The following is a 20,248-nucleotide window of genomic DNA, read 5'->3' as shown; positions in this document are numbered from 1 at the left end:
GATGAGGCTGGGCTAGGAAGGGAGTGGAGCCTAGAGAATAAGAAAGTAAACAGAAAGTATGCATTCACTTAAACTCACTCAATAATGAATCTCTCATTCATGAGGAAGTGTGATCTGGAAAGTCACTCATCTTTGGTGTCTTAGTCCATGCACGGTCCTGTAACCAAATGCCACAGACGGGGTGGCTTATCAACAAGAGGACTATTTCGCACAGTTCTGCATCTGGAAGCACAAGACCAGGTGCCAGCATGGGTGGATTGCGGTGAAGGCCATTTCTGGGTTGCAGACTGCTGACTACTCACCATGACCTCACATGGCAGAAAGGGTGAGACAGCTCTTTGGAATCTCTGTTTTAAGGACGTGAATCCCATTCATGAGACTTTTGCCCTCTTGATCAATTCAACTGCTAAAGACTTCAACTCCTGATGCTGTCACCATGGGCCTTAGGTTTTCAACATCTGAGTATTGCAGGGACACATACATTGAATCTATAGCATTTGGAGAAGTTGAACCATTGTGATTAGTGTCCCCATCCTGCAGATCTGCTATGTCCTCGGAGCTTTGTGTTTCTGAGAAGCAGCTCTACTATTAGGAGTGGAAACATTTTTCACCAGAATCAAATATTTTCTTATCTAACACTTTTTCTTTTCAGTTGATTCTGTTTTGTGGATACTATAGAGACTAATGGTTCAGACTCTGGATTCAGAATGTCTGATAGCATTTTAACCATCCTTTCTTGGGCAGGGTATTGAATTTTCCCATGCTTTTGGTTCCTCTATTGGTAAAATAACTAATAGTACATACCTACACACCTTTGAACATTAAGTGAATGAAAATGTGGAAATTGCAAAGCACATCATCAGCAAACAATGTTATTATTTGTTATTAATATTGTTTTTAATTTAAATATTTCTAAATTATATAGCCAAGGTTAGTTATTTGCAGGTTATCTAGTTAAATTTCTCTCTTGGGAGAATCCTCCTACATCTCATTTATTTATTCACTTAGCATATACACTGAGTGGTCAGATTATTATGATCTCTGAACATATAATAATTTGGCCACTCAATATATAAGGGACATGGGCGGTTGGCCGGGCTACCTACAAGTCGAACTCCTGGTCGAGGGGACAATTTTCATATTAACCTTTTATTATATAGGATATACACTGAGTGGCCAGATTATTATGCGTTCAGAGATCATAATAATCTGGCCACTCAGTGTATATCTGGATGACCTACTTCATGTTAGACACTGCTCTAGGTTCCAGGGGTTCAGTCAACACAGCCAATGATCCCTTGCCTCATGGCTACGCATTCAAGGTGAGAAGACAAACATGAAACCGATATGTACCTGGTATAGTGTGAGAGTGTGGTAAGTGCTAAGGAGAAGTTAATTAAGAAAGCAATTGATGAAATATGGAGGATGTTAAAACTGAAGACAGAGGAGCACAGGAAGGCCTAAAGAAGTCACTGCTTTTTGTAAGCACATGTTTAGTTGCTTGACCCAAAATAAACTCAACATAACCAATTTGTTTTATAGATATGGTTGATGGAAGATAGACTAATAACAAAATGCCTATTAGTCTTTCAAAGTTATCAATTTATTTACTAAAAATACTGATGGGAATATTACCTTAGTTTCTTAAGAGAATAATAACCCAGAGTTACTAAAACATCCAGTGTGTGTGTGTGAGCAGGCAAAATGCAGGAAATATCTAAATTAAATATTATTAGCTTTAATACTACTGTTTTACTATTACAAGCAATCTTACATTTTGACACGTGGACTACCAGTCCCTTGCTGTGATCTAGTCTACTTGTTAAATTTATTTTTTCATTAAAATAAAACCACTGTGTAGATTTTAATCTCAGATTTTTCTCAGTGTGTTTTCATTTTTACTTTGCTACTTACCCAATCCAGTATGCAACACAATCTTGTGACCCTTGGCGCAGGGAGGTTTGTTGTAGGGAAGCAGAAATTGCATGTATATCGCTTCCCGTATACATTTATATTTATTCATTTATTTCTGAGATGCCTTAAGGATTTCACATGAGGGTTTCTCTGCAATCCAGGGCCATACACTGATGAGTCTAAACATGCTGAGGTAGCATTTCAGCCACAGAAAGGATGGCCAAGCAGTACGCCTGGGATGGAGAACCGTAAGTATTGATCCTGGGAAGCTAAGTAGAGAGTCACTACATAGCAAGGGCCCACTGTGTCCTCAAAAATAAAGATGCTAAAAAATGGAAACATTCCAAATATCTATTTTAGGTGCATGAATAACTAAACAAATTGTGCTAAATCCATACACTAGGATACTACTCAGCAATAAAAAAAATAAAGGAGCAAATTACTGGTACATATAACAACCTTGATGAAAACACTATGCTTGTATTATGAGTGAAATAAGCTATATACAATAGAACACATACCCTGTGATTCCAATCATATACAGTTCTAGAATGGGAAAATCTAATGTGTTTACATAGAAATCAGGTCACTGTTTTCCTGAGGAGGAAGTGGAGAAAAAAAAATGAGTGCAAAGGGCATGAAGGAACATTTTGGGGTGATGGAATTGTTCTGCGTCTTGTTATTCTACATCAGACATTTATAAAGAATAGTCAGATTAAATCCTTAAACGGAGTACATTTTATGTTATGTAAATTATACCACATAATGTTAAATTGCAAAAACTGAAATCAATGGTTGTATGATACACTGGATTAGAAAGGATTTTCTGTCTTGTTTTATGAATATACACTATCCTCAACAAATCAGTTGAAACTTAGTGACTAAAATGGAATTACCTATAGTTAGATGGACAGAATGGGAATAAACTTTAGAAATGATAAATATGTCAACTCAGCTATGTATGTAGAAAAGTGTTACATAGACTGTTACATAGATAAAATCATCATAAAATAAATTAATGTAACAGTCCAATTATAAGTCCTGTTTAAAAGGAAGATTACTGATTTAAAAATCCTTATGTCAGATTTGCCTGTGACAGCCTGTTCAATAATATCATTTTTAATAACAGTAGGTGGTATGAAAAGCTCTTACATAGCAGGCAGAAGACTCCTGTGCTTGTGTTCTGGTTGTGCCATTTTCAACCCCTTAGAAAGCCACTTACATTCTCAGTGTATTTATCTCTTATTCTTCTTTATTATCTTAGGGCTGTTAGGACATTGTGATTAATACATCTGAGAAAACTAACCATCACATGTTAATTTTCCTTTGTCTAAAACCTCTTTTGGGGGGCGGGTTGGTCAAGTGATTAAGGTGATGGACTGCTAAAACCTCTTTTGTACAGTTTATTACCATGGACTTTGAGATTCAATAGCCCTGGGATCATTTACCTATAGACCTTGGGAAATTTATTTAACATCTCTGTGCTTCCGTTTTCTGATTTGTGTGTGTGTGTGTGTGTGTGTGTGTGTGTGTGTGTGTGCGGGGGCAGGGGGGAGGTTCATAATCGTTCTTACTTTCTAGGATGAAATAATATGGGTAAAGACCATGTCACAGCCGAAACCGGTTTGGCTCAGTGGATAGAGCGTTGGCCTGCGGACTGAAAGGTCCCAGGTTCGATTCCGGTCAAGGGCATGTACATTGGTTGTGGGCACATCCCTGGTAGGGGGTGTGCAGGAGGCAGCTGGTCGATGTTTCTCTCTCATCGATGTTTCTAGCTCTCTATCCCTCTCCTTTCCTCTCTGTAAAAAAATCAATAAAATATATTTAAAAAAAAAGACCATGTCACAGTGCTTCCTGTTTATACTAGTCATGAGCCATATTTCTGAAGCTAAGAATGTCAAAATATGCTTTGTAAAGTGCTTATAAATTGTTCATATGTTTTATTTCATGGCCTGTCATGACAACTGTGCAAGTTAAACTGGTTAAATAAATGTTGATTCCATTTTATGAATAAGAAGACCAGATTAAAGAAAAGCAGGTTCAGAAACTTGGAAATCACAAATTGAAGAATCACATATGAGAAATGTGCTCTCCTCCTTGTTTATTATAGTCATGTGCCACATAATGATGCTTTGGTTTATAACAGACCCCATATATGAGATGGCCCTATCTATGTATATAAAAGCCTAATATGCTAAGTGTCTGACTGTTCGGTCAACTACTTGACCAGTCGCTATGACACACACTGACCACCAGGAGGCAGATGCTCCAACTGGTAGGTTTGCTTGCTGGAAAAGACTCTAGACACAGTTGGGTGGACTGGAGTCTCAAGAAGTTACCAGGGCCGGGTGAACAGTGCGAGGCTGATGCAGATTCATATATGGAGACTGACTGCCAACTCTCTGGGGAAAAGGTTCAGTGGTCTCTGCCAGCACTTCCATCTGGGAGAAAGCTGTCCCTCCAGCCCTGGTCCTGAAGCCAGATAATTAAGCCCTCATCCTGAAGCCATATGATCCTAGTGCCTTTCAATCTCCTGCCCTAGAGCTTTGAGCAGTGAGAGATCAAGTCAGTCAGTGTGTGGACCCTTTAAGAGGAACTGCTTTGGGATCCAGCAGCCCTTTATCTCACTTAGCCACAATCCCTGCTGGTTTTCTCAGCCAGAAGTTATGGGAACTTATCTTCCCTTCACTAGATTCTGGTGTGGGACTCAGACCTCTGGCTCCTCAGGGGGGAGTCTGCAGCTGAGTTATCCTTACCCATTTTTAACGGCCACACATGAATTTGAGACCAGCCTGTTCTGTGTTTCTGTCCCTCCTACCAGTTTCAACATGGCTTCTTCTGTATACTCTTAGTTATAAGGCTTCTGTTCAGCTAGATTTCATGTGGTTCTGAATGATGGTTGTACTTTAGGTGAGTTATAATTTTGATGTGGTTGTGAGAGGTTCTGAGTACTCTATTTGCTATGCTGCCACCTTAACCAGAAACCCAGGAGCAATTTTTTTTTTCTTTCTCCTACAGGAGCCATATCTGTGGAGCTTTGCAATTGACTTCTTCTCACTTATAGCACCTGAATTGTGGGTGCACAGATTACATCCCAATTAGTCAGCCACTGACCTGTTTCAGCATAGAGAAACCTGACTCCCCAGTGCAAAATATTCAGAGGTACCGCAATCCTCCCAGATTTAGTCTGATGGTCCTCAGAGTTCATTGTGCAAATTCTTTGTTAAGGACATAAGGTCCTGTACAAAGACACAGGTCCACAGGAGCTACCTTAACAAGTAGTAAGTGCCACTGCCACTTTAGTAAAAGCTTTCTTTGATAGTGTGGAGTCAGCCTGTCCCTGAATTTTGAAAGTATTTCAGGTTTTAATGGTGTAAAACATAGGTAAATTCCCTCTTCACCCCCGCCCCCCCCCCCCATGAATTCAATTCCAGAGTGAGCCCTCTGTGTAAAATAGGGTCAATGGAACCAAAAACAAATGTTCAAAGTCAAAACATTGAGCCCTCACTGTTCTACACCCTCTACATGTTAAACATCCCTTTTTTAATGAATACCACACAGTTTCTTAATTTAACCACTGCTTTAAGATGCAATAGCCAAAACCACATTGCATGACAATCCCTATGTTCTTTTATCTCTTCATCCTGAGCTATTATTCTCAGTGATCCTCAGACCACCTTTTATTCCATCCTGACAGTCACTATCATGCTGATCTATGCTTATCCATCCAATCTCTCCTTGATATTTCCAATCAATCAATCAATCCAGTCCACATTTTTGTTATAGAGCAGCACTGACAGTTTAGAAGTTCTGTTTCGGACACTGTTGTGAGGCGATGTTTATAAAGTCCACAGTAGTGCAGAGTAATGTCCTAGACCTTCACATCCATGCAACACTCACTCAGTGACTCATCAGAGCAACTTCTAGTCCAATAAATTTTATTCATGGTAAGTGCCTTATACAAGTATACCATTTTAAAATATACTTTATTCCATTACTGTACTTATTCTATGTTTAGATACAAAAATACTTAACATTATGTTACAGTTGTCTGCAGTATTTAGTACAGTAATATGCTGTACAGGTTTATAGATCAGTAGCAAGAGTCTATACCATGTAGCTTAGTTGTATAGTAGGTTTGTGTGAGTACACTCTATGAAGTTCAGACATTGACAAAATCATCGAACAACACATATCTCAGAACTATCCCATTGTTAAGTGATGCATGACTGTACTTGGCTCCATGTGCTACTCCACAGCCGGGAACTACTTTAAGAAATGTGAGTATAAAAGCAGAAAATAGAATTATGCACTTATTTTTTATGGAACTGAAGATAATTACTGCAGATAAAATATCAGCATTGAAAAGAATTGTGACCATGAGTGAGGGCATAGATGGAAGTGCTGTGAGATATCAGAAGTCAGTCAATTAAATATAACCTTGACCAGCCAGGGAAGGGCACACAGGCTGGCACAGCATACTCGAACAGCAGGAGGCCTGGTGTTTGGATTGGTGATGCAGGAGAGAGAAGGTAACTAACTTATTGAGATATTTCTGTGTTGTAGGTACTAACACAGGTCTTTTCACCCACTCAGCAGTACTGAAAAATTAAGCCTGATTTTAAAGATCAAAAATTGAAGCTTAGAGTGTATAAGTCTCTTTCTCATTAGCAGAGTCAGGAATACAGAGTGTAATTGGATTTCTATACTTTTTTAAAAAATATATTTTATTGGTTTTTTACAGAGAGAAAGGGAGAGGGATAGAGAGTTAGAAACATCGATGAGAGAGAAACATCGATCAGCTGTCTCCTGCACACCCCCCACTGGGGATGTGCCCGCAACCAAGGTACATGCCCTTGACCAGAATCGAACCCGGGATCCTTGAGTCCACAGGCCGACGCTCTATCCACTGAGCCAAACCGGTTTCGGTGGATTTCTATACTTTAAAGTCAGTGGTTTTGTTTGTTGCTTTTGAGATGAAAACAATCCAATAAGTAGAATAATATAAACAAAATGCCAAGGCTGGAATCAATGACTAGAATAATATAGACAAAATGCTGAGGCCAGAATAATCTTCTAAATGCTTATGACAAAGGTTGCTTGTTGGAAATTAGTGGAAAGTGAGTTCTGAGAGACAGATTGGGTCAGATTATGATGATTTACAACAGTCAGCCTCAGTGAGAAATTTAACTGGTGAGATAGGAAGCTTCTTGAGTAGATGACTCATGTGAATGTGCCTCTAAAGTAGCTATTTTGTATTGAATGCTTAATGAGAACTAGACTACATTGGTTCTGCAAGTGAAATCTTTTGAAAGTACTAATATTCGGGCTTACTCCAAATTATTGAACTGTAATATCCGAGAGTGAGGCTCAGGGTTATGAATACATAAAACTAATCGTAGGTGTCTTTGATGTATTTCCTCTATTGAATATCACTGATTAATGTCTCAGTCTATTGTAAGGAATAACCAGGAGCTGTCTGAGACCATCCATGCACCATACATTGTGAATTTATTAAGACATGCACTTTGGGGTACTGCTGGTTCTATATGAACCAGAACCTGGGCCCCTGGTGGCCAGGGTACTCAGATCAAGAGATTGATTAGAGCTCCTAGGAGTTAGGGTGGCTGGAGAAAAAGCATCAGAGGTTGTGAGCTGGAGGGGAGCAGCAAAGAGCCTGTCTAGACCAACTGGCAGCCAGGAAAGCTATAGTCTTTGTGCATCAGATTTCTATATCAACACTATGATAAAAATACTGGCCTATGGGACCTCTGCAAGGTAGAAAGGCTGGTATTAGAATCAAATTGGTGCCAAATCTTTGAGGAGGGGTTGATGAGATCTTGAATTTGGACTGTCACCTGCTAGGAGAAGCAGAAGGAATGAAGTTTATAAACATACTAAAAAGCAAGCCACTATGAGAATATACAGAAGAAACAAGAAATTGCAAATTGATGTCTCCAAGAATAAGCAAATGTTTGGCTAATCAAATAAGGGTATAGAATGGCAGTGGATGAGGAGTTCAAATAAGGACAATAATAAGCAATTACTTTATAGTAAGGAGTAATCAGAGAAATTTAATGATGGAAGTATATTAGTTGTAATTAATAGTGGTTAGGTTAAAAGGCAGACATATAAAGTTTGTGGTAACATAAGTAATCTCAAATATATTTTTTAAACAATTTATCTAGAATGCAATAAACAGAGATGAGGAGCAGGGGGATTTGAAAGAGGAGTTTAGAGATATGAAGAACATAATGAGAAGTTCTAATATGTATCTGATTAAAATTGCAGAAAGTCATAATCGAGAAAATGAAAGAGAGAACAATATTGAAGAAATTTTTTCCAGAACTCAGAAAAATATGAGCCCACTGAATGAGGAAACACAATGCACCCCAGAGAAGATAAATTCAAAGAATAAAAGCTTTATAACAGCCCTGGGAGTGAGCCATTGTTATGAGTTAAATTGTGTTCTACAAAATAAAAGGGCAGGCAAAAGTAGGTTTATAGTTTTTTTGTATGGGAAAAAAAGACATTATAATAATACCCGTTAATATAATGAGAACTGTGTTTCACATACAACTGTAAACCTACTTTTGCCCACACCTGTATATAAGTTGAAGTCCTAACTCACAGTAACTCAGAATGTGCCCTTATTTGGAAAAAGAGTCCTTGCAAATGTAATTAATTAAGATGATGCTACATTGGAATAGAGAGAACCCTTTAACCATCATGACTAATATACTTATAAAAGAAGAGGGGCTCAAGAATAGAGACAGACAGAAAGAATAACATATAAAAACATAGACACACATAGGGAAGACGGCAATATGATCATGAAAGCAGAGTTTGGAGATATTCAAAGAGAAAATTAAGGAATGTCATGGACTGCCAGCAACAACCAGAAGCTGGCAGAGAGAGCGTGGCTCTGCTCACACCTTGTTTCAGACTCCCAGCATCTAGAACTATAAAAAATACATTTCTGTTTAAGCCTCCCAGTTTGTGATATTTTGTTCCAGCAGCCCTAGGAAATGGATACAGGCATTATTGATTAGTTGCAGGGAGATGAACTACTTATTGAATTGACTGAGGAGAAATCTCAGCCTCCTGGGTTTATCCTGTAATAGCAGTAGGGCAGAGACCATATGGGTTAGAACAGAAGTAAAACATTGGTGACCTACGGACTCCCTCATGAACAAAGTTGTGGCCTATAACTTCTTTCGGCATTCTTTAGCAGAAGTTAAAAATTGTAAGATTTCAAATAAAATATTGGATGAAAATCCTCTCTTGCCTGAATTTTCATATGACAATAATTATCTGAATCTGAATCCATAATGCTACATTTGTGCATTTATATGCTCTCCCAGTTTTTCCTGTCCCCACATAACCTGATTAACTTATGTATGTTTCTTGGCAAACCTGTAGGGTGTTTACATTTGTGGCCTCTGCTGGGGAGATTAAAGACCAGACTTTGGACTCAACCATTTAATACTATCAACACTTTACACTGATATAATTATCCACCTGATAGGTATCCAACTCAAGTGTCAGTTTCCCTACCTGTAAACTACCTGCCTTGGAGAAGCTGTTGAATTAAAGTTAATGTTTGAAAATCAGTTTCACCTTTTGAACAACAGACATTCAGGAATGTTAATTATTACTTTAGTATAATTTTCAAATATCTTTAATGCTTGTAGAATATGAGAAGTGTCTTAAGAGAAAAAATTTCATGAGAAAAAAAAAAGCATATTTCCACAAGCAGTTTTTTAAAGAGTGAACAATTACAGTCATTCAAGGGTAGAGGGAGACTGGAGTGACATGAAGATTATCTTGATTTAAAAAAAGAAAGAAAGAAATTCAATACATAAATAATATAAGTTAATAAGCAATGCAGTATATGCTGTTAATTTGTACTATGCATTTAAGAACCGTTATCATCACATGTCACAGCCCATTAGCCCACCTGAGAGTAGTCCCTGTATGTGGTCAGTGTCCCACATCAAGCTCCTGTGCTTCAGGCTCTTTTCGCTTTTCTTCCCAGGGATGTTCACCAAAGTAATGAGGGCTGCTCAGCTGTGAGCATGGACACCCAGAAAATTAGGCTTGGGTAAGGGCCCAACTCTGGGGCAACCTTCAATCAAAGGAAGCCAGTAGTCTTTTGATAAATGCCTGTACCCCCAATTCTCCATCTTCTAGAAAAGTAGATTGTACACAATTTTAGAGGATTCCCAGGAAGATTAAAATCCATTTGCTAGGAACAGTAATGAATTCATTAATACAATTTTTGACAGTAATTTTTCTCACTCACCACTGCTTCCTGGGGGACCTCTTCTAAATAAGCTACCTCCATGCAAGTCTCCAACTCTGCCTCTGCTTTCAGGAGCATCTAAATTGAGACCCTTAAGATCATCACCATCATCATCATCAATCATCATCATCATCTTTACTGAGTACTCTCTGTGTGGAAAGCACTATTAATTTACTACATGTATCATCTCATGTAATCATTACTACACTGTGAGCTTAGTAGTATTAACTCAGCTCACAGATAAAAATTTGTAGCTAAGATTAATTACACATATAACCACACATCTAATAACAAGGATGAGGCTAAGGTAGATCTGAATACATGCCCAGATTAGCTTAATTCAGCAGGGCTAGAAGCAAAGCCAGTGAGCAAACTTTCTATGGTGAAGTTGGGTTCAGTTTAGTATTAATCTAGTTGCAGTCCATTAGTCCATTGTGTATGGTCAACATGGCTGTGGGCCTTGTGGGTGAATGCAGGGAGTCAGAACAGTACACCCCTCTGCAGCAAGAATCCAAAGAGAACCAAGAGAGCGAGACAGCAAGCTCCTTTGTTTAGGAGTTTACGTATCTCAAATCTTCCCAGGCTTACAGTAGCCATGCCTACTCTGGCCAATGACCTGTTCCCAGGTGCAACTGACAGAGAAGTACCTTCCCTATGTCACCCAGACTTTAATTGGCATGTGTCTATTTCCCCTCATCCAGTCTCTGGGGAGTGTTAAACTTCAGATTCTTGGCAAAGCTGCCCAAATGACATGTCTATAATATTTGGCCTTCCCTTTGCTCCTTTCCAGTTACTTAATAATGGGGTTACATTACAATGGTATCGGTAATACTTCATTACTTATTACTATATGCACAAGGAAAATACAGCTTAGGGAAAATGAATGGCCATTTACCTGCTCTGAAAGGTGCAGAGCCATGGCATGCCATGTTGCTATGGTGACTCCACAAATCTTCATTCCTCAGGTAGCAAGCCACATCTTGTCCCACCCTGCTCATCTGGGCTGGAAAGGCTGTATTTACTATCAGTACTTTCATGAACATTTCTTAAGGAATCTTGTTTCTAGCAATGGAATAGCTACCCATGGGTCTTTCTCTAGTGTTGTTCCAAGAAAAGTTTTGTTTATTACATTGGCTAGTTGTCATAGATCTGATGCTGAAAAACTAGCAAGAAGATGAGTGCAATATAGAGCCAATGCTATTGAAGATTCTGACTGAGGGTTTCATTTGTTTCTCATCACAGCAGAACACAAAGTGAGCTGTATGTGTGTCAATAACATTGTAAGGGAATGGAACAAAAAAACGAATAGAGGATGAGGAACCCTCTCAGTTAGATTACAATAATCCATGGTCTTCATTGTTAAAATGGATTATCATTGGTTGGGATGGGGAAGGGGGGAATAAGAAACAAGCAACTTGAAATGAGTGAGAGATTTATTAAAAATAGATGACCACTGGGGACATTAATCATCTGTGATAGAAAGAGACTTTTTTTTCTCCCACCATAACTAATAGCTTCTCCCTCTGAACTGGCTTGGGGAAGTACTGGTATTCTAGTACTGGTAGTTCACCAGAGAAGCCATCTTCACTCTGAGGAGGGAGCAGAGGATTAAAAGAATGGGCCAGCTCAGATATCAGTACCTGGAACTGGGGTCTTAGGAAGACTTAGGTATCCCTCAGGGGACCACCCACAGACTGGTATATGCAAGTAGACAATACTGTACAAAATAACGAGCAAAGAAGTTGGCTAGAAAATGGAACCCTTGTGTAATTTAATAAAAATGTAATTATTTAATGAACACTTAATTTTATACTCAATTTGCTCCCTAACAATTCCACCATCACTTTATATTTTGAAAAGCACATTAATATAAACATGAGGTAAAAGCAAAGTTATAGGTAGAAAAAGACCTTATTGTCTCTCTAGAGACAAGAGATCATGTGCTAGGGCCACATAGAAAAAGGGTCTGAGGCTAAGATGATAGGAAGTTTATTCTAAACTGACAAGACAAATGAAAATAACAGGCACCTGGCTCAAGATACAAGGACTAGTAGGACTTTAGGTTGAACCATTGGCCCTTATCTTTGTGCAGCCTGATCTTTAATGCAGGTTGAAGGTTTTCACTGAGATGGATAGTACATTTCTGGCAGGCCCAGCATCCTTACCTACAAATAAGGTCAATCAACACTGGAGCCTTATCCATGACTATGCCATTTTCATCTCTCACTTTGTCCATCTCCCCCTGGCTAATCACTTGGTTCCATGGCCCACTGAATGAATAAACAACCTCCTCTTCTGAATCAAGACTTGATCTATTTGAAACAAAGATTCCATAAGTAATGAACACAGCCCAATTTTCCTCTCCACTCATCAACAAGGAAGCAATCATTTCAGGCTTATTCAACCAAACTTTTCTCTCCATGGGGTTCATTAGTGTTGAGAAATGATCTTTGAATCTTGCAGCATCTACTCAATATAATTCTTTCTGATTCTAGCATTACCTGCATATGGTCACTGAGTAACATGAGGGAGTTGATTCCATGAATTTGTTAGCTTCCTGAAAATCAGAGGTCATTCTGCTCTGACGCACTTACATTTCTTAAATTCTGAAGAGGTCTGGTGGGTTCTTTCCTTTGGAAACAATAGCTGCTGATATGCATCACATGCCCAGGCGAGTCACATTTTCAAATTCAGATAAGACTAGCAAAATACCAACAGAATTCCAGATTCTTCCTGGCCTTTACTGTTTATTTCAAACGTACTGTGAAAGGCAGTCTGAGCTCCTTCCCTTCCTCCTTCTATCCCCTTGCTACATAAACCTTTTATGTTTACGTTGCTCACATAAACCTTCACCAAGCCTAATGAGGAAGTCAGCCTTTTCCCAAACTATTTCTTCCCCATGAACTCCCCGATTAGAAAAGGCTCACCAGCCATGGTTCCCCACACTTGCCTGGGATGTGCAGTTGAAACAGCAGGCAAGTTGGTGCTATCATTTTATGTGGGCATGTAGGGTGTGTGCAGAGATTGAGTAATAATAATTACACCTACCTATATTTGTTAATAATTATGATTTCCTAATAAGTTTTTCATTTTTAGGGAATAATTATTTGAAATAAATAATAAATGACAATCTTTTCCCAAGATGTTTGTAAGTCACTGAACCTTAGCTTATAGCGGAATTGTGCTAATAAAATACTTGCTTCACCCTTCCTTGGGAACTGAGAAATTTATATATATAAAAGCCTAAGTGACCATTATGACTGAATGACTGGAACAACCGGAACAACCAGTTGACCAGTCACTATGACATGCACTGACCACCAGGGAGCAGACGCTCAATGCAGGAGCTGCCCCCTGGTACTCAGTATGCTCCCACAGCCAACCTCCTGCAGCTAGCCAACCTCCCGTGGCCCCTCCTCCTGGCCAGCCACACTCCCGTGGCCCCTTCCCCCAGCTGGTGGGCCCTGATTGCCTCAATCAGAACCTCCTGCAGCCTCATCCCTGCTGGCCAACCTCCCCTGGCCTCTTGCGCTGGCCAGATCGCCCAGATCGGAACCTCCAGAGGCCCCTTCCCCTGGCAGCCAACCTCCTGTGCCCCCCCCCCCCCCCCCCGCCAGCCCCAATCAGCCCTGATCACTGATCAGGCTGAGAGACCCCACCTATGCATGAATTTCTGCACCGGGCCTCTAGTGAGAATATAAAAAAAGAGAGAAATCACACATAGGGTTAAATCTATGCAATTAAAATCATCAATTCACTGAAGTTTAAATAGAAAGTCAAAACAGAGTATGGGATGTTTTGCCACTAAATCAAGTACATACTAAGATATTTTTTAAATGGTGGCAAAATGCATTAATTTTAACAATTTTAAGTGTTCATTCCAGTGGCATTAAATATATATATATTGTTTTGCAACCATCACCACCATACATATCCATACTCTTTTCATCTGCAACTGAAACTATCCCCATTAAACCATAACTCCCCATTTCCCCCTCTACCATTTGGCAACCACCATTTTACTTTCTATCTCTATGAATTTGACTACTTTAGCTATCTCATCCTCTCTAATAAAATGGTAATATGCAAATTAACCATCACTCCGCTAGATAAGCCACGCCTACCGGCAAAGCCACGCCCACCGGCCAATCAGGGCGAGTATGCAAATTAACCCCAATCCAAGATGGCTACAGCCACAGAGAGCAAGGTTTCCCAGGTAACAGAGGAAGCCAAGCTTTCCATAGCCATTGCAGGCCTAAGCCTCCACTCAAGCTACAAAGTTTCAATTATAGAAGGTAAACAAATTCAAACAAATGGCGGCAGAATGGAGCTTGAGAGAGCAGGCCAGGGTTGCCACCGGCAACAGGGGAAGCAAAGCTTTCCGCACACCCTGGCCGGGCTCACCCGCTTAAGGCTACAAAGTTTCAATTGTAGAAGGTGAATTAACTGCCACAGAAATGGCTGCCGGAGCCCCAGGCTTGGCTCCGCTCCAGGCTACAAAGTTTCAATTGTAGAAGGAAAATAAATTCCAGATACCAGGGCCTCCACTTGGGTTGCCAGGGGGCATGGCCGGCCTGCAAACCACCACAGGCCCCTCGCTCAGGCCGCCCCACACCCCAAGGGAACCCCCACCCTTATCTGTGACACCCTTCAGGGCAAACCAGCTGGCCCCCACCCATGCACCAGGCCTCTATCTTATCTAATAAAAGAGTAATATACAGATTGATCATCACTGCAACACACAATATAGCTGCCCCCATGTGGTCAAAGATCCTGCCCCCATGTGGACACAAGATGGCCACCACAAGATGGCCAGCAGGAGAGGGCAGTTGGGAGGCACCCGGCCTGCAAGGGAGGGCAGTTGTGAGGGACCAGGCCTGCAAGGGAGGGCAGTTGAGAGGGACCAGGCTTGCAAGGGAGGGAAGTTGGAGGTGATCAACCCTGCAGGAGAGGGCAGTTAGGGGTGACCAGGCTGGCAGAGGAGGGAAGTTGGAGGCAAACAGGCTGGCAGGGGAGCAGTTAAGCATCAACCAGGCTGGCAGAAGAGTGGTTAGGGGTGATCAGGCTGGCAGGCAGAAGCGGTTAGGGGCAATCAGGAAGGCAGGCAGGCAAGCAGTTGGGAGCCAGCAGTCCTGGATTGTGAGAGGGATGTCCGACTGCCCGTTTAGGCCCGATCCCACCAGGATCGGGCCTAAACGGGCAGTCGGACATCCCTCCAGGAGTCCCAGATTGGAGAGGGTACAGGCTGGGCTGAGGGACAACCCCCAGCCGTGCACGAATTTCGTGCACCGGGCTTCTAGTATAAGTAGAATTATGCAGTATTTTTTTGTTACTGACTTATTTTACTCAACATGATGTCCTAAAGTTTTATCTGTATTGTAGAATGTTTCAGAATCCCATCCTTTTAAAGAATAATATTGCCTTGTGTGTGTGTGTGTGTGTGTGTGTGTGTACACATATATACACATATTGCTAATCTCTTATTCATTAGTGGTCACTTGGATTGCTTCTATCTTTTGGATCTTGTGAATAATGCTGCTGCAAACATAGGTGAACAAATATTGCTTTAAGATTCTGCTTTAATCTTGTGGATGCATATACCTAGGAGTGGAATTGCCAGATCATAGGGTAATTCTATTTTCACTAATTTTTGAAGAATGATGGCTTTTTTATAGCTACCACACCATTTTACATTACCACCAACTGTGCACAATGGCTCCAATTCCTCCACATTCTGGGTTTTTGTTAGATGGTTTGTTTGTTTGTTTGTTTGTTTGTTTGTTTGTTTCAATGTGCCCATGCTGATATGTATCAGGTGAACTAAAATTTCTTGACTCCTTTCCATGTGATTCGCCCAAGCTCTTGGCCACCTCCAGCCATAGGAATGGTTTGTGTCCCTGTGAAGCATTTTTGCTTTTAGGGATTAAAGTGATATTTTTAGATAAGGCTCTTTCTATTCAATTATAGGGGTATACTATATGGAAGAGACTGAGAATGCAGATTCTGAGGGCAGATTAGTTGAATTAACATTTTAATTGCTGATCTCAGGCAAGGAACTTAACTATTCCTTGGTTTCTCTATGACCAAATGGGTTTAATGATTATTAATAACATTGTATTGTTATTGCATTTAATAAGTATTTAACAAGTCAGTAAAATAGTACCTATCACAGCGAAATCACTTAATTAATAGTGTGTATGTCCATGCCACAACTCTTATTTATCACATCAGTTAATTTCACATAAATATTCAACATAAATATTTACTGAGGACTAATTCTATATGGCAAGCACTATTATAGTTGTTGGGAATATAGTGATGACCACCACAGACAAAAATCCCTCTCCTAGTCAAATTTGCATTATAATGAAACAGACACAAATAGACATTAAATGCATTCAAAATACCTTTTGTTAAGAGTAACACATGCAAGGAGAACAAAATACAGATGGGGGAAATTTGGGGTGGGCGGGCATTGAACTATTGATTGAATGTCCAGAGAAGACTGCAACAAGAAATTTACAATTAATGTATAACACATGTTTGATTAAGTAACCCAGAGGTAAACTCCATGTGACCATCTGTTTCCCCAACATATTTATTAAAAATTGGAGTAAAATCTAGATACAAAATTGAGATATTAATTCTTAATACTTAGCAAATGTTTTAGCAATCACAATGAACATTCTCAGAAAATTTAAAGAATCACATTTTTCACTAATAGTTTATATTTTGAAAATAATTTGATATGTACCTGGGTTCTGGGCCAGTTGCTACATGTTTATCTGAGGATGAGCCCAGGAATTTACCAACTGCCTGAGGCAGGTTGGAGTGGGGAGGTGTGTGCCCACCTGGGGAGGCTAATCTTCTCTGAAGGGCAAGGGCGCCTCAGACCAACTGATTTTGCCCAAGAGAATGAGGATTCAGTTTACTCTATCTTATATTTGTGCGCAATGTATCTCTCATTTAATCTTTTTTCAACTGGGTTACTTTTGTTTTGAAACTGTGCAGATCAAACAAAGCCTGCAGGTGGGTCACATTTAACCTGCAGGCCACATATTTGCCTTGTGTGCTTTGGGCAAATTATTGCATTTATATTCTTGGCAAAAGGACCCTCTGTTTTAGCAATATGTAGTATAAAATTTTGTACATTTTAATCTATTGCTTATTAAAGCTTTGTTTTACTTTCCCTTCCTAGTTTCTTAACCAAGCCTGTAGCAGGCTCTGTGTCTTGCTGTCATAGGGAATAATCGTGGCAAGAAAGAAATTAGAAATGGCCAGAAAGGCACTGGGATCTGGAGAAAGCAAACGACAAGGAACCCACAAAAAAATGGGAATGTTACTGTGGAAAATGCAGAGAACATTATCCTCAAATAATGGAGTTTTCTTCTCATGGACTAGGTGAAGAGGCGAGGTGTTTGAGTTTTCCAGCGGGCCAGGACAACAAACCAACACCCTGAAGTGGTGTCCTGACCACAATCAATGGCCAAATCGTATTTCTTGGAAGCAAGACTGTAGGTATCAGGATCCCTGAGTCTCAGTTTTCTGAAAGCCAAGTAGAGAGTTTCTAAATAGGCAAGTCCACTACTGGCTTTAGAAATGAAAATGTCAATGATTATAATATTTAAATGGAAAAGATATAATTTTCTTTTTTCATCTTTCTGGAGACCACTCAAGCCTATATAAAGAGGATGAGGCTCCTATAATAGATAAAATTGGAATTACTCACCACTCTGTTTGGGTAAAGATTCAGAATACAATTTGGATTCAGATATAATAATTATAAAGTAAGTAAATGTTAGACTAAATGTTATGCAATGTTTTAAATGACAGGTAATGACTTGAAAAGTTAGATCAGGTCCATGTCAGATTCCTGGAATTTGATTTGGTGCTGACAATTCAGATTTGTGATTATGATAATGGTGTGGGTGCAGACAGTAGATGTGCTTAGGAGGCAGAAGGTTCTTAGATGTGGACCTCTGAGAGACCCAATTTTTCATCTATCTTTCATCTACCTATTCTTGGATAAAGACATTCTAGAATAGATTTAGTAAATACATCAATAATAGAACACTAATTCCATATTTATTTATTTTTCTTTTATAGTAAACTTCCCTCTTCTGAATTAGGTAACATAAGCTTTATCTTTATAGAATAATTTCACCTCCCTCATTTTTATTGCTTAGACTTGTTTTGATGATTTATCATAGTATTTATAAAACTGTTGCCTAATCAAAATGAAAGTGATTGCTATCATGTTAGCAATAGTCTTGAAGGAAAGTATCCTCATACCTTACATTTTTTCATAAAGTGCTTATTAGTTTTTTTCTATTCCTCATTTCTTTTAAAAATATCTCTCTATGGTAAGACAAAATATACCTCTGTTTTATAAAGAAGGATACTAAGTATTGGCGGTTCAGAGACTTGCCCAGCACAAGGGCTGTTCACTAAACTCTAGGCTCAGTGTGATATGCTGCTTGCTTTCCATCCGATACTATGGTGGGAGATATAGAGAATAGGTAAGATAGGATTCAAACCCTACTGGTAAGGAGTTTAAAATAATTTGGGGGTGATAAAGCATAAGCATAGGAAAAGATTGCATGACAGTACAGGGAAACATAGACTAAAAGTGCTATATCAGAAAAGGGGGAATTCGAGGTTCTGGAGCAGACAGAAAGATTTCACACAGGTCATGCTTGCTCCTAGAATCTGTGGGTGAAAATTTCTGTGTAAGTACTGGGAGGAGAGAGAAGGATAATAATTTGATTATAACTTAATTTTTGTTTTAGGTACTGTAACAGGTTGTTTAACCCACCCAACAACACTGAGAAAATGGCATTTGTATACCACCTTTGCAAATGAGGAAATAGAGTCTTTCAGAAAATAAACCTCTTGCCCAAGATTAAATAGCACCAGTGAATACGACTTTAGGCAGATTTGATATATACCTCTGTTGAAAGTCACTGTTTGGGCACCTACTTCTGTAACTGGGAATGAAAGGATCCTCTAGGACTTTATTATGCTCTAAAAAAATCCAGATGTTAATAATTCACTATCTATGAGCAATTACATTCAGTAGCTGGGTCTGAACGGTTGGAGCATTGGAGTCCTGAAAGGTTCGGAGTGGGCCGGGATCGCGCACCTATGACATGAGGCCATAATGTATAAAAAGAACTTTTATTTCATGCACCTGGGTGCAGGTGAGCTGAATCCAAAAAAAAAGGAATCAGCTCTGACTGAAGGGGAAGGCAGGCTTTTATTAACTTATGCTGGCTGCAAGCAGTTCTACTGACATACAGAGATTGACTGACAGGTCCATTCTATCCTTGGTTCCTCCCAGCGCCAGATGTCTAGTGGTTATCTAGGCTATGCCGAGCTCAAGGCTACAAGCTTTCTGCAAGATATCTGCTAAGCACAATACGTTTTCTCTGCCCTATTTTTTACTCTTTAACCCTTTCAAGTCCAAAGATGGGGAAGGAGCACTTAGGATTTGAAGTGGAAGGGAGAGTGCAGAGTGAGAAGCAGGAAATTGGACTAAATTGGCAGAAGGCCAGGGGGTGTGGGGCCTTTCAGAGGCCAATTCTTACAGTGGGATTGCTGGGGGATTCCAAAGGTGAAAACTCATCAAGTGACTTACTCTAAGACAAGACTCTGAGAGGTAATGAATCTGAATGATCATGAATCTGCTGTGTTCCTTGGATACTGGTAGAAATCTAAACAAACACACTTTGGAGGAAGATCTCATTTAGGCCCACAGAAATTTAAAGAAATATAAACACATTAAATGAACATTAAGTATATGAATGAACATTAAAAATACACTAGAAAGCAACCCCTATGAGTAGAAGTCTGCAGAAATAAGAAACCAGAAATTTAGAGATATAGGGATTCACAGATTTTGGACTATTCTGATAAAAAATACACATGATCAAACAGAGGGGAAAAAAATGGCGAACTAATAGGCCGAAGTGCACTGAGCCTTATCTCGGAGGAGATAGAAGGAGCACCCAGATCGAATAACATCCACCT

Source organism: Cnephaeus nilssonii (genome assembly GCF_951640355.1).
Source record: "Cnephaeus nilssonii genome assembly, chromosome: 13".
Taxonomy (NCBI): domain Eukaryota; kingdom Metazoa; phylum Chordata; class Mammalia; order Chiroptera; family Vespertilionidae; genus Cnephaeus; species Cnephaeus nilssonii.
This window is presented reverse-complemented; position numbering follows the sequence as displayed.